A 16,824-nucleotide genomic window follows, 5' to 3' on the forward strand; every position below is an offset into this window, starting at 1 on the left:
CTGCACCGAGTGAATTCCCTTCCCCCATACCCCTATCCCCATACCCCAAGAGAGAGCTAGCTCCGGCTTGCTCAGATCGTCCAAAATTCAGAAAAATGCCCTCACACTGTTTATTTTTGCAAATCTCGAACGGCTCTGGTCATGCAGCTCCTGAGCAGTTTCCCATCCATTAGAGAGAGACGTGTCGAAGTGTGCATAGTTGTCAAGCCCGTGTTCTGCAGCCTTGCCCGCTGAACGAACCAGGACGAAAGCACCAACGAAATCCCACAGCCCGCTCCTCCTCTTAGAACACGCGCTATCAGACACAAAGGGACTTGACTGATGTTAGCTGTTCTGTAGGATTAAACCAGTTCAGCTATAAATGTCTGGGATCAACAGGTGGCCACGCAGATAGAACAAATGCAGCCATTGTTCGTGTTTTTAATGAGTCACTGAGTTACTGATCAGCAGTGACCACTGGAGGCAGTTAAAAGCAGAAAGGAAACACTGTTGAAGGACTGGCCTGCCAAACCTCCCATCCGGAGCACGTGCTTACCCAATGGGAGCTCCAGAGATGAGGGTTTGTGTGTGCTCACGCTGCCAAATATAACAAGTAGCAGGGGGTTGCTTTGTTTCTAATTGGGTGATGAAAGCCAGTTTATAAGGCCAAGACCAAATGGCCAGAATCAGGAGTGGCAGGAAGTGAAGCTGGACTGATCTGAGATGCAGGGAAGACTAACCAACAGTGGTTTGCATTGGTATGTGTAGCACCCGCCTTTCCCTCATTGGTCATCGGGAAAGAACCAAGGACTCAAGGGGCTCAGGAAAAGACAAGAGCGGTCACAGGACGTGTGGGCCAATCAAGAAAGTGCACGCCAATGGGAAAGGCTTCCCAATTGTCGGGGAGAGAAAGAACCACAGCCCGGAGCGCTGAAAGGAGGATCGGTGCTGGGATACCACAGAGCAGGGGCGCCGACTCCGTGGGTGCTCCGGGGCTGGGAAACCTACAGGAAAAAAATAGTGGGTGCTCAGCACCCACCAGCCACCCGCCGATCAGCTGTTTGGCGGCCCCCACTGATCAGCTGTTCAATGGCAGGCGGACGCGGGGCGGAGGGAGTGGAGCAGGGGTGGGAAGAGGCAGAGTAAGCATATGGCACTGGAGGGGAGGAGGCAGAGTGGGGTCAGGAAGAGGCAGAACAAGGGTGAGGCCTCAGAGGAAGGGGCAGAGTGGGGCTGGGGCCTTGGGACGGAGCGGGCATGGAGCACCCTCCCAGAGAAATGAAAGTCAGTGCTTGTGGTATTCAAATAGCTACGGTCGTAAGAGAAGAACACTGCTGACCGGATGTAAGAGCTTGGAATTTCCATCCCATGGGAAAGTCCAAGATTTTGAAATTTGCTTTCCTTCCAAATCAGAACAAAACATTAAAATCTGGAATTTCCTGTAAAATGAAATATTTCAAAATATTTTGTTTTGGAACAGTCTAAACATTTTGTTGCAATAAAATTGAAATATTCTGACTATGATTACATTAGATTAGGATTAGGGCTGTCGATTAATTGCAGTTAACTTGCAATTAACTCAAAAAGATTAATCGCCATTACAAAAATTATTCACAGTTAATCGCAGTTTTAATCGCACTGTTAAACAATAGAATACCAATTGAAATGTATTAAATATTTTGGATGTTTTTCTACATTTTCGTATATATTGTATTCTGTGTTGTAATTGAAATCAAAGTGTATATTATTTTTTATTCTAATATAAATATGAATTATTTTTCAATTCACCTCATACAAGTGCACTCTCTTTGTTGTGAGAGTGCAAATTACAAATGTAGAATTTTTTTTTGTTACATAACTGCACTCAAAAACAAAACAATGAAAAACTTCAGATCCTACAAGCCCACTCAGTCATAAGAACATAAGAACGGCCATACTGGGTCAGACCAAAGGTCCATCAAGCCCAGTATCCTGTCTTCCGACAGTGGCCAGTGCCAGGTGCCCCAAAGAGAATGAACAGACAGGTTATCATCAAGTGATCCATGCCCTGTCACCCAATCCCAGCTTCTGGCAAACAGAGGCTAGGGACACCATCCCTGCCCATCCTGGCTAATAGCCATTGATGGACCTATCTTCCATGAATCTATCTAGCTCCCTTTTGAACCCCGTTATAGTATTGGCCTTCACAATGCCCTCTGGCAAGGAGTTCCAGAGGTTGACAGTGTGTTGCGTGAAAAAATACTTTCTTGTGTTTGTTTTAAACCTGCCACCTATTCATTTCATTTGGTGGCTCCTTGTTCTTGTATTATGAGGAGGAGTACTAACACTTCCTTATTTACTTTCTCTGTACGACTCATGATTTTATAGATCTCTATCATATCCCCCGTTAGACACCTCTTTTTCAAGCTGAAAAGTCCCAGTCTTATTAATTTCTCCTCATATGGAAGCCGTTCTATACCACTAATAATTTTTGTTGCCCTTTTTTGAACCTTTTCCAATTCCAGTATATCTTTTTTGAGATGGGGTGACCACATGTGTACGCAGTATTCAAGGTGTGGGCGTACCATGGATTTATATAGAGGCAATATAATATTTTCTGTCTTATTATCGATCCTTTTCTTGATGATTCCCAACATTCTGTTCTCTTTTTTGACTGCCGCTGCACATTGAGTGAATGTTTTCTGAGAATTATCCACAATGACTCCAAGATCCCTTTCTTGAGTGTCAACAGCTAATTTAGACCCCATCATTGTATATTGTGACAAAGCTCTGTCCTTGCCCCCATGGGTCCTGCGTTTCCTAGCAGATTTCACTAGCCTCAGAGGCTCACTGTCACCCTTCATGTAACCCTTCTCTCTCTAGAGTCAAGGGTCACAGTCTACTGAGCCATTTTCCTCATAAGCCAGTGAGGGAGGTGAGGAGAAGCTATCCTCCCTTGCACAGTCTCTGTTGTCTCCCATTCTCAGTGATTAATTGGAGGGGGGGGGGCAAAAAAGGGAGCCCGGGCCCACCCTCTACTCCGGGCTCCAGCCCAGGGACCCTAATAGTATCAACTATGGTAGCTGACCTTTTAGACACATGACACGTACAATTCCCTGGGCTACTTCTGCACAGCAACCCCCACTTCCTCAAGCTCCACTTCACCCTTACCTCAGGGCCTCCTTCCTTCTGCCTGACATGGTGTGTACTGCTCAGTATCTCCAACAGCACAACTTCCTCCCACAGCTCCTGACATCCACACCCACCTGACTAAATGGGAGGCTTTTAACTAGTTTCAGCCAGCCCCTGATTGGCTTCAGGTGTCCCAATCAACCTAGCGTTCTCCCTGCCTTCTGGAAAGTTCTTAATTGGCCCCAGGTGTCTTAATTGACCTGGAACAGCTGCCATTTAACTTATCCTGGTACTAGGGATTTGTTTAGCCTGAAGCTAATATATCTGTCTCCCACTAGTTTTCTATAGCCATCTGGCCTTGCCCCATCACAATATGTATAGCTGGGATTATGTTTTCCAATGTGCATTGCTTTGCATTTATCAACATTAAATTTCATCTGCCATTTTGTTGCCCAGTCACCCAGTTTTGTGAGATCCTTTTGTAGCTTTTCGCAGTCTGCCTGGGACTTAACTATCTTGAGTAGTTTTGTATCATCTGCAAATTTTGCCACTTCACTGCTTACCCCTTTTTCCAGATTGTTTATGAATATGTTAAATAGGACTGGGCTCAGTACAGATCCCTGGAGGACACCACTATTTACCTACTTCTTGTTCAGCCAATCGCTAAGACAAACAAGTTTCAGAATAACAGCCGTGTTAGTCTGTATTCACAAAAAGAAAAGGAGTACTTGTGGCACCTTAGAGACTAACCAATTTATTTGAGCATAAGCTTTCGTGAGCTACAGCTCACTTCATCGGATGCATACTGTGGAAAGTACAGAAGATCTTTTTATACACACAAACCATGAAAAAATGGGTGTTTACCACTACAAAAGGTTTACCTTTGGGGACAATGTATACCTTCAAATCAGCGGCACTGCTATGGGTACCCGCATGGCCCCACAGTATGCCAACATTTTTATGGCTGACTTAGAACAACGCTTCCTCAGCTCTCGTCCCCTAACGCCCCTACTCTACTTGCGCTATATTGATGACATCTTCATCATCTGGACCCATGGAAAAGAAGCCCTTGAGGAATTCCACCATGATTTCAACAATTTCCATCCCACCATCAACCTCAGCCTGGTCCAGTCCACACAAGAGATCCACTTCCTGGACACTACTGTGCTAATAAACGATGGTCACATCAACACCACCCTATACCGGAAACCTACTGACCGCTATTCCTACCTACATGCCTCCAGCTTTCACCCTGACCACACCACACGATCCATTGTCTACAGCCAAGCTCTGCGATACAACCGCATTTGCTCCAACCCCTCAGACAGAGACAAACACCTACAATATCTCTATCAAGCATTCTTACAACTACAATACCCAGCTGCGGAAGTGAAGAAACAGATTGATAGAGCCAGAAGAGTTCCCAGAAGTCACCTACTACAGAACAGGCCTAACAAAGAAAATAACAGAACGCCACTAGCCATCACCTTCAGCCCCCAACTAAAACCCCTCCAACGCATTATCAAGGATCTACAACCTATTCTGAAGGATGACCTAACACTCTCACAAATCCTGGGAGACAGGCCAGTCCTTGCCTACAGACAGCCCCCCAACCTGAAGCGAATACTCACCAGCAACCACATACCACACAACAGAACCACTAACCCAGGAACCTATCCTTGCAACAAAGCCCGTTGCCAACTGTGCCCACATATCTATTCAGGGACACCATCACAGGGCCTAATAACATCAGCCACACTATCAGAGGCTCGTTCACCTGCACATCCACCAATGTGATATATGCCATCATGTGCCAGCAATGCCCCTCTGCCATGTACATTGGTCAAACTGGACAGTGTCTACGTAAAAGAATAAATGGACACAAATCAGATGTCAAGAATTATAACATTCATAAACCAGTAGGAGAACACTTCAATCTCTCTGGTCACGCAATTACAGACATGAAAGTTGCAATATTACAACAGAAAAACTTCAAATCCAGACTCCAGCGAGAGACTGTTGAACTGGGATTCATTTGCAAATTGGATACAATTAACTTAGGCTTGAATAGAGACTGGGAGTGGCTAAGTCATTATGCAAGGTAACCTATTTCCTCTTGTTCCCCCCCCCCCCCCCCGACGTTCTTGTTAAACCCTGGATTTGTGCTGGAAATGGCCCACCTTGATTATCATACACATTGTAATGAGAGTGATCACTTTAGATAAGCTATTACCAGCAGGAGAGTGGGGTGGGGGGAGAGAAAATCTTTTGTAGTGATAAACACCCATTTTTTCATGGTTTGTGTGTATAACAACGTCTTCTGTACTTTCCACAGTATGCATCCGATGAAGTGAGCTGTAGCTCACGAAAGCTTATGCTCAAATAAATTGGTTAGTCTCTAAGGTGCCACAAGTACTCCTTTTCTTTTTGCAAATACAGACTAACATGGCTGTTACTCTGAAACCTGTCATTAAAATGAACTAAACTTTTCCAAACCAGCTAAGAGATTGAGCCAAGGAGCAATATGCGGACAAGGCAAAGGTTCAAGCCAGTTCTTATTTTATCTAACTCATTCTACCCATTCCAATGTAGATCCAGGAGAATCTTGGGCCTATGTTTTCATAAGTGACTTGTGAGTTTGGGGGCCAAACTTGAGACCCCGTAAAAAGGCCTGATTTTCAGAATGTGTTGAGCCACCCACCCTCTGAGAACCAGGCCACTTTCAGGTGCCTCGAGTTTGGCATGCAAAGTATCACTTTTGAAAATCTAGGCCTTGGGTCCTAATTTAATCAGACACACAGATTTACTGGGCCAGGTTCTAATCTCAATTGGACTGTGATTTAAGTGGAGTGACACCTGTTTTACATTGTGTAAAACAGATCAAAGTCTGCTGTGTGGTCACTGCCAGGTTACCTGGACTCCAGGTGGTTCTCTTAACCCTGTCAGAAAACTGGTTTAACTCCCCCCTCCCCGCATTAGGTCCTTTGAGGGATGCCTGCTGCGTCCCCCAGTGTCTGATTGCTTTATATGGTGATCAGAGTGGGTGGAGAGTGGGCAGGGAGTAGCCATAGGCATCTGCTAGCAATGACAGCCTCTCCAGCTGCAGAGCCCCTTGGACCCAGGAAGTTTCCATGGGTCACTGCCATGCACACTGCGTTTTATTGTTTGTTTAAGTTGGCTGGAGAGGTTCTTAATATATGTGTTTACTATATGATTAGACTCTGCTTGCATGTTGCTATCCCGTAGGTAGCATGGCACTAGGAAGCAGGGCCCCTACAAATGCATTTGAATTTAATCAACATTGATTCAAGTTTAGATTAATATGGCAGCAGTGCTTGAAAAATTCCCCTGAACAGCAGATCCCCTCTGTAGAAAGCAGCCAGCAGTAAACACACTTGCCTAGGCTGGGCTGCAAGACATGAGCTAACTGCCAGCTTCTATTTCCATCTGTGCAAGCGAGAGAGCCAAGATCAATAAATCATCATCATCACCACCAAGGATTTGGTTTTATTGGAGGATGATACATTTCCTACTGGTGAGACCATGTATCAGCCTCTGGGAGAGGAACAAATGACTATTTACAATGTAGAGCAGGGACTTCAGAGAAAAGAAATAAACAACATATCACCTGTGTTATCTAGAGATTCCAGGAGGGCTGGTCTCTGCTACGAAATTTCTCTTCTTGAATTGCAGGAAAAAGGATGACTCTCGGTAAATGGCCTGAGAAGTGAATTATTCCATCACCTCGCTCTCCCTGTGTCTCACATGCCACAAGAGGAGTCTCTTTCTCTCCCACCCTATACAAACACACCATAAATACAGTACATGCAGTTGGCCAGATCCTGCTGGTTGTGTCTTTGCTATCTATACATCATTCGGATATTAATATGTATGCTTCTGCTCTGTCAGACTTCTGGTGGCTTCTGCATTAGAAGACAGAGGCTCCCATACTATTTAAAAGGACACTACCCAAGTCCTATATGCCAGTGGTTTTCAATTTTTTTTCCTGGTGACCCACTTGAAGAAAATTGTTGATGCCTGCGACCCAGTGGAGCTGGGGATGAGGGGTTTGTGGTGCAGGAGGGGGCTGGGGCAGAGGGTTGAGATGAGGGCTCTGGGGTGGGGGCCGAGAATGAGGGGTTCAGGGTGTGGGAGGGGATCAGGGCTCTAGACTGGGGGTGCAGGCTCTGGGGTGGGGCTGGGATGAGGGATTTGAGGTGCAGGAAGGGGATCTGGGTTTGGGGGGGCTCAGGGCTAGGGCACAGGGTTGGGATGCGGGAGGAGGTCAGGGCTCTGGCCTGGGGGTGCAGGCTCTGGGATGAGGCCGGGGATGAGGGGGTTGTGGTGCAGGCTTACTTCTGGTGGCTCCTGGTCAGCGGTGCAGCTGGGGTGCAGAGGCAGGTTTCCCACCTGTCCTGGCACCGCAGGCCGTGCTGCGCCCTGGAAGTGGCCAGCAGGTCCGGCTCCTGGATGGAGGAGCACATGCGGCTCTGTGCAGCTCTCACCCACAGGCACCGCCCCCACCCCCCACTCTCATTGGCCAATTCCCGGCCAATGGGAGTGTGGAGCTGGGGCTTGGGGCGGGGGCAGTGCATGGAGCCCTATGGCCCACCTGCCTATAAGCCAGACCTGATGCTGGCCGCTTCCGGGGTGCAGCACGGTGTCAAAACAGGTAGGGACTGTGAGTTTTTACTGGCTGGCTGGCAAGGTCCCTGGATGCTGAGCAAGGCAACCCAGTGCCTTGCATTCCACGACCCAGGATCCGAACTTTGAAAACCACTGCTATATGCTACACTGCCCTAACTTACATTGGTGTAAATCCAGATGTAGACTCAACCAAAGTTACTCCAGATTTACTCTTGTGCAAATAAGAGCAGAATTGGGCCCAATATAAGTAACCTCATGGGCCAGATCCTAGCTGGTGTAAGTGACTTCGGTGGAAATATGCCAATTCTCACCAGCTGGCCCCTTGTGCATAAGAAAAGCAATTGTTATTCTTCGTAAATCAGTAGTTTTAAAATTCTCCTCTTGTGTGAAAAGAAGTCTTCCTTCGTGAGGAAGAACTACTGTATTTTGTACCTTGTTAATACTCTGAGTCTTCCACTCTATAAAGAAAACCTGTTCTCTTAATATGATCTGAAATGGCACAAAAACAGGGAAAGGCAACATGGTGGTGGAATAGAAATTATATATTAATAGACCTAGATAGCGTAATGCGGTTCCAATCCTGCAAATTTGAATAGAGATGGATTCAGTTGCCTAAGGGGGACATATTCAGTGCAAGCAGGTCACATAGATGAAAGCAGAGAGCACAGATGAGTAGATCATAGGAGGAGACAATGCGAGAAAAAATAAGTGATAATTCCCCAGAAGGTCAGCTTTTATTCTAGAATGGTGTAAATCCTGTTTTAGTACTTTAGTCTCTGTGTTAAACAAAATACCGCCTTTGTGGGTCGCGCTGCTATCCTGCAAGGCAATTTTTACCAGTGAAGTCAATGTGGAAAGTTCCTTTTGTTCTCTAGTCAGGGGAATCATGAAGTCCACTAGCAGTTGTACTCAACTAAGCACAGAGCACATATACCTTCTCCGAGAGGTGGCCTGTGCTTATGCAAAGTATCCCTGGTAGTGACTCACAAGACGGATACAGCAAAGTGAGTCTGGCCACATTGGTCATCACCAAAGCCATTACGGACAAGGCAAACTGTAAGGAAATCCCTTCTGTATCAAGTGGAGGTCAAGGGGACATTTGTATCCATGTGTGCACCAGTTAATGAAAAACATCTGGATCCTCAGCATATGAGGAAGGCTGATTCCTCTCAACCTAAGAAGTCACTATCAGTTTATGGTGATACTCCTGTAGCTGGCTAGAAATCCAGACTGGAAACCCTATTAGTGTCCACTGAGTTTGCTGAGCCAGAGGATGTGACTATGGTGCAAGGAGTAAAATCAGCATAAGACCATAACTTCCCTTGTCTTTTCTTGTCCTGCTGCATAGGTGCTACTTCTGTCTTAGTCCCACCTGTCTTCACATGTCCATAGAATCATAGAATATTAGGGTTGGAAGAGAGGTCCAAGAGGTCATCTAGTCTAATCCCCTGCTCAAAGCAGGACCAACACCAACTAAATCATCACTACAATTTCTAGTGAAATAGTGTTTCCTAATATCCAACCTAGACCTCCCCCACTGCAATTTGAGACCATTAATAACACAAGGCCAGATGCTCTTCTCAATGGGCTTGCAGTGGTGTAAGCGAAAGGAAAATGTGGCCAATCATTTTGCAATGAGCTTCTCTCAAAGGAGGCCAGCACCATCCGCTTTTGGGGTGGGGCAGAGGCGTTGTCATTGTTCCATGTAGCCTGCACTCCCTGCAAAATACAGACTTTAAGGGAAAAGAGATGGGTAAAGGAAAACATCAGGGAAACCAAACCCATGAACGATCACAGCAAAATCTGATTAAAATAGGGAGGGTTTTTCATCCATATATTCATCCTGATTCGGATAGTCTAGTGGTTGGCAGCTACTTGCCCAATGAATCAGTCATGCTGTGATTTCTAATGGTACATTGTAATATATTGGGTTTGTTGATGTGAGAGATGTAGGTCCAGATGCACATCGGCAGTAATTCAGCAAAGCTGAGTTGATTTCAGTGGCGCTATGCTGATTTTTACCCGCTGAGGATCTGGCCCATGACATAGACCACATGTACAACCGAAGCCTCTTTTTTAAAATTCTGCAAAGAAAAAAAAAATCTCCAGCAGAACAAAGTTCAAATTACGCCGTTCGAACCAGAGTAAGCACCAGGGGGGCCATTTGCTGTAAAACCCTGGTTGTTACCACCAGGTGCTGCTAACGGTGGAGAGAAAGAAAAGGCGGTGCTAAAAAGCTCTTTCTTCGGGCCTCACTTTCGGTAGCTGCGGGGGATTTCCACTGCACTCACTTACTACTAAGTGCTAATGATCCCAGATCCCCTTAGTATATCCCACCAACAGACGCTGAAACATTTCATCCTGACTTAGGAAAGCTTTAAACTGCAAACCAAATCTATGGGTAATATCTGTGGTGCTTTTAGAGGACTCAGAGAAACGACAATAAAGACCATCCTAGACACTGTTAATTTACTTTAACCCCAGGGAGTTTTATTTCCCAGTAGAATGAGCAGGAGCACGGAACAGTAACCTGCAAGACACCAGTGAGGAACACGAAAGGGAAGGGCCGGGTATAGTTACTTGGGTCACATTTTATATTAAGGGTACATTTATAAAAAGCTCATAAAGTTTCAATAAATGATTAACAGATGTTTTAAAAATGGTTGCTCATTATAGACTTACTTAAATCCAATACCATTATGCTTATAGCCATCTATGATATATACTACTCATGTCTGCAGTGTCGCTGTAGCCGTGTTTGTCCCAGGATAGTAGCGAGACAAGGTAGGTGAGGTAACAGCTTTTATTGGACCAACTTCTGTTGGTGAAAGAGACCAGCTTTCGAAGCGTGTCTCTTTCACCAACAGAAGTTGGTCCAATAAAAGCTATTACCTCACCCATCTTGTCTCTCTCATATACGATGCATGTCTGTAACATGCTTATAACTAGAGCCAATTGAAAGCTTTTTTCGGATGGAAAATGCCTTTTTGCAAATATATATAATTTTTTGCAAAGATTTGTTTTGGGCAAAAAGGCATTTTCCATCCGAAAAAAGCTTTCATTTGGCTCTAGTTATAAGCATGTTACAGACATGCATCGTTATGTATGTTACAGATATACATAGACATAATTAATGAGATATTTCTCTCTCTTCATATATATAAAGAGAGAGAAATACCTCATTAATTATTAATTATTATTATTATTATTATTATTTTGGTGGTGGGGTGGTGGGAAACTCTCTGACTTGTTTAATTCGCCTTTTCCCCCTTCTTCCAAGCTTTTTCCAATACAAAAAATTCCAGGGAAAATTCCAAACAAAATGAAAAATGTCAATTCTGAAATGTTTCATAAACCTACCTACCCTTTCTTGTTTTCAATCAGGTCCACTTAAAACATCTCTTCATCACTTAGTACCCTTTTAAAAACTATTTGCAAACGTATTCAACATCAAAATTGACCATTACAGCAATATCATGCTGCTGCTATAGAATCTATTTTGCAATTATGAGGCCAAATCCAGAAGCCCTTAGCTAGTTTTCAGTCAATGGAAATTTGCCTAAGTAAGGACTGAGTTAAATTTGAATGAGGAGATCAGGTTTGATCCACTGATTCCATGCAAATTTGCCAGAGTGAGAAGTGATCAGGAGTTCAGAACTTGGCCCATGGCCAATGATTAAAGGGAACCTTCTTCACGCAACACAAGGAGTTATTGTGCTTATTGTATAATAAATGTATTCCTGGGAGAGGATGGCTGAACACTTCACTGGCTTTTTTAATTTACTAACTTAATAATAAATATATTTATATAGATCTTTCTTCTCTGAGGGAATTCTATGGCCTTGTGAAAGTTTTTCAATACAGGGGACAGTGTAGCATGGAAATGCAGTGCTTTCTGGAGTGGAATGCATCACCTGTTCATCACTACACAAGAGTTAAGATAGAAAAGGAGAAATGTTTTATATCCAGTTGAAACTGCAGGGGCAATTTAGATAGAGTATAATTAGCCAGCCTGGAATATGATCAGTAGAACTGGTCAAAAATGTTCATGCAAGACTATTTTTTGGTTCAAGAGCCCCCCCTCGCCCCCACTCAGGAACAAAATTTTTCATGGATCTTTTTTCTTCAAAATTTGCTGCGGTGTTTTAAACTGAATATTTTAAATGTGGGGTTTTTTTGTTAAAAAATTGTTTTCTGTTAAAAAAATCTGCAGAAATGTTCAAACTCCTCCCCCCAGAAAACTTTCATTTCTTGAAAAATTTTTCATGAAAAATACCTTTCTCTGGCTAGTTCTACTGGTCAGAACAACAGAGTTACCCAACAAGCAGCTGGATTCTCCTGTCTCTAAGATTGCCTCTGAACGGTTGAAATCCGTCGGCTTCAGGGGAACCGCTTTGGATTGATGCTGCTGTGAGTGAATAAAGCCTCTTGCTAGGTGACATATACCCAAGGATCTTTAATGACCAAGTGGTTGAAAAGTCTGTGATTTTACATCTCATCTCACAGAGGGCATTACAAAGAGCAGTGTGCTTCCCTTCCCTACACACTGCCTTGGTTCGGCACTGACTGAGAAGGAAGGCTGCCAAACTATTGAATCATCAGCCCTACTCCCTGTAGTATTTCTGGGGGCCCCCATCCGTGTTAGGTAAACAGTCAATTCCAGCGCTGCTTGGCTTGTGAGATCTGATAAGATCATAGCTCAAGAGGGGACGGTGCCAAGCATCTTAAGGTTTTCAACATTCATACTTTTAATGTTCATAGACTTTATGCCTGGAAGGAACCATTAGACCAGGGGTAGTCAATAGGCAGACCACGGGCCAAATCCAGTCCAGCCAGACACTTTTGAATGGACACCAAAATCTTTGTATTTATTTATTATCATTCGTCTTCTTCTTCTTCTTCTTTTCTTCTTCTCTGGAGTCTGGACCTTGACTATATCTTGACCCAAGAAATGTGGACCTTGTCAAAAAATAATTGGCTACCTCTGCATTAGATGATCTCATCTGACCTGTATATCACAGGCCAACTAATTTAGCTCTGTTGCTCCTGTGTTGAGCCCAATAAATTATGTTTAGCTAAAGTGTATTGTCCAGAAAGGCATCCAGTCGCGACTTGAAGACATCAAGACATCACTGTTAAACTGTGCCTCATTCCCAATTTGAATTTGTCCGGCTTCCGCTTCCAGCCATTGGTTCTGTGCAAACTCACCTCCTGACAGTTCAGCTCCATTTACGTCTCCTCTGATATTCCATTCTCCCTACTAGGTCGTGCTACAGAAGCATCCATGAAACCCCCATTACCCAAGTTGTTAAAATGACCATTTACCTGTAAATCAAATTATTGCTACTTTTGCTCTTTTAATTTGTTAATTGCTATTTCACTCATCACATGAGCATCTCCACACCACTAGGCATATGTTGAGATTAAACTGCTTTCACGTACAGTAACCTGAATGCCCTATAACAGTGTTTAAATGTCAGACATTGTTTTGCTGCAGCCGAAGTCAATAGGCGCTTTGCTGTTGATTTCACTGGGAGCATGATAAAGTGCCTAGAAAAATGATGATCGCCTCAGAATTACTCCTTTTCCAGCTCAAGTGCTTGGCTTTGATTGCTATAGTCCCCAGATTGAAAGGATTTTTCAGCACTTTGTTTCACCTGCTGGTGAGGGTGGTGTTCACCCCATATTTGCCCTGGAAGAGTTAATGTCGATTAAGAAGGGGGCTAATTAGCCAGATTGACCACATCTGAGGGGAATCGGGGGCTAAGTAATCCCCTGACAGGGTGAGGGAGTCCAGCTGAGGAGAAAGGAGCTGGGCTGGGTCTATAAAGACAGGAAATTGGCAGCAGAGGGGGTGGCTGGGAAAACCTGCAGTCACTCCCTGGGAGGGGGAGTGGTGAAGCTGGCAAACCGAGAGGGAGAGGGTAGTGCCAGATGGTAGGGAAAAGCGGTAAGGTATAGAAGGACACAGACTTTGGCTGCTGTCTAGAGAGTCCCTGAGCTGGAATCCATAGTAGAGGGTGGGCCCGGGTTCGCCTGCCAGGCACTGGGGAAGTAGCAATGAGGCTGTGAATGGGAAGCCTACCTCAGACTGCTGAAGAAAGACTTTGATACCCTGGAAGGGGAAAACGAGTGCAGTGACCTGGACAGAGGGCCAAAGCAGCTCCTGGAGCGAAAAAGGGGCTGAAGACTGTGAGACTGAGACAGAGAGATGGAGTGTAACCGCAGGAAGGGGCATCAGCCTCGCAGAGCTAATCCCCAGAACCACCAGGGGGAGGCACCATCCTAGCAGTGAGTAGAGTACCCCCTAACACTGCTCCACAACATCTAGGACACAACAGGCCAGACTCCTCTCCAATGTATCTCAATTATGAGATGAATTGGGCCCAAAAAATTGATCTCCGTGCTCTGGGAATACTTTTCCATGGACTGCTCCCTTTTACTGATGCTACTTCCATGGATTGTTTGTGTTACCGCAGTGCCTAGAGATTAACTGAGATCAGGGCCCCGTTGTGCTAGGTTCTGTACAAACACATAATGAGAGACAGTCATTGTAAACAGTTTACAGTATTTATAGATGAGACAGAGATTTGCCAAAGATCATACAGCAGATTAGTGGCAGAGTGACCCGGGTCTCTTGTTTTCTAGGTTAGTGCCTTATAGACCATGCTGCCTCCTACTTGGTTCTTTGCTTTCGATGGTTTTTGCAGTTAGTTGTTAACCCCTCCGCTCCCACTTAATTGCTAAACACAAGTGCCCAGTAAGCAGGCGTTTGGAATCAGCTTTGCAAGCTGATTATTGAATGAGAGTCGAGGTTGTGCAATGTGCAAATGATAACGGTCTCAGAAATAAGAGTTAAAGATAGAGTGAGCTTGATTTTCAGCCAGGAATGGCATCCACGCCATTGACCACCAACTCTGCGTGTCTTTGAGCTCATGGGAGCAGATAGGTTTCAATCTAGTCCTACCAGGCAGGGTAAAGGAGGCCTGGTGGATGTCACTGGAGTGCTGAAGCAATGGCTGGTGAAGCACAATTTGCTGTCATGTGCTCGTTCACTTGCCAGCTGCAATGAAAAGGAAGCCTACTGGGCCATTCAGGTGGCAGCATTTGCAGTTAGCAGGGAGTGGTGTGAAATGGCCACAGGGGACACAGTTCATGCTCAGCCCTGCTACTGCTGCCCTCAAGGGTCCAAATTCCATCAGAGCCAGGGGAGTTCTTCCAGTCTCCCACTAAGGCGCTGAGACCCGAGAGGGAGAAACCTGAAGAATGACATGGTAAGTAACTTTCCCTATTAGAAAACTCTGGCCTAGCCTCATTTGTCTTCAAGCCAGCAGGGCCTGTCCTATCTCTCCTTTCTGGGCACTTGAGACAGCAGTGCGCTTCCACCATCTGGGTATAATAAATGAAGAATTTGGGTCATAAAAAGTTCCTACTCAATTTAAGATGTACGGTATTGCTTTTCTCAAGCTAACTGCCCCTGGCAGTTCCAGTTAATACTTCCGCTTGGAATAAAAACCTTAAAAGCCTTTTAAGCTGCCATTTAAAATAATTTGGAGAACAATGCAAAACCGTAATCTCTCCTCCACGGAGCTCTTTGCAAGGTACGGGGTTTGCCAACTCAACAAACCCGTCCCCCATTGCAGGCAGAAGCACTCAGCAGAGCTGTGCAACCTGGTCTCTGGTTTTGTGCCTCGCCCTGCGTCTGCCCATGATGAAACCTGTGTTTGTGATGCTGAATCTATCTGCCAAATTTTACTGGCTCAAAGTTGAGAGAGGATCAATCCAATAATCTTAGGTGCAAGTAAAGATGGGTCCCAACCAAGAACCTGGATTTGCATGCCTGCTGGGGGAGAGGAGTGTCTGACTCGGTTTCTTCTTCCAGAAGTCTTGCCCTTTTCACGGCAGCTTCTCCAATCATTTTTTTTCAAGACCGCTTGTATCAATCTGGGCCCACCTCTCGGCTGCATGGCAGCTGCTTTTTTCTTTTCCATAGGGGAACCACCTGGTAGCATAACACAGCCAGTGGAATCAATTGTGATATTTCTTTGAGGGGGGAGGGTGTCAAATTCCAGTCTCCCTTCACCCCCCACAGGGATCACGTTCCAGTTCCTGCTCCTCCCCCACCACCCCTCCTATGAGGATCTACATCCCTCTCCTTCCAGTCCACAATGTAGGGTTCATTGCTGAGGTATGTCTACACCCCAGTGACCTGCTGGAATGGTCCTGGGTGAACCTGTTTGTTTGTTTGTTTTTGTTTTTTAAGAAAATAGTTTTCTGTAAATGAAAAATTTTGAAACTGATTCCAGTTAAATGTGTTTAACTATTTTGTAGAAAATGGAAAAATTTCAGTCATGTAGCCAATTTTCCTCAAAACGTTTTATTTTTTTGAAAAGAGGAATCCCCCCCCCCCGCAAAGAAAATCTTTTTGTGTGAAAAATTCCTACCCGCCCCAGTGATAAAGAAGCTGATAAGCCTCCAGAAGAAACAAGGAAGGGCTTGCGTAGCCCTGAGGTGGGTCAAAGAATAGAGCTGGTACTTTGGGGTCGTGCAGACCAGTCATAGGGGAGATTGGGAGTTGGATGGGACTTTTCAGCAGTGTTCCCTATATATGTACCCTGTTATCTCTCACGATCTCTCAGTGAAACTGCACTCCGAATCCATGAAGATGAAGGCACAGCAGGGAGTAATTTCTTGACTGAAGCAGACCCTAGTAAATATGCTACATAAATTTGTCTCCAAAAGGAGAAGGCCAGAAAGAAAGAGAGAGACATTTCCCATTGGAAAAAGGAGAAATATAGAAGAAAATTTGGATCCCTACAGCACAGACTGTGATGCTGGTAGACCAAGTGCCAGCTCTTGCCATGGCTGTAGGTGTCAGCTGAGCACTGACAAATTCATACCTTGAAACCAGACTAGCTCTCCTGCATGTTAGCATTGGTCAACATAGGGGTTAGATTTGCAAAGATGTGTTTATTAGACTCTATAAAATGCTTGTAAGTTGGTGCATGCATTAATCTTACTTGTAATGCCTGTATCCCGTGCTATACGGTAATATGTAAATTTTGCTTTATCACTGGAAAAATGCCT

Source organism: Eretmochelys imbricata, chromosome 6 (assembly GCF_965152235.1).
Source record: "Eretmochelys imbricata isolate rEreImb1 chromosome 6, rEreImb1.hap1, whole genome shotgun sequence".
NCBI lineage: Eukaryota > Metazoa > Chordata > Testudines > Cheloniidae > Eretmochelys > Eretmochelys imbricata.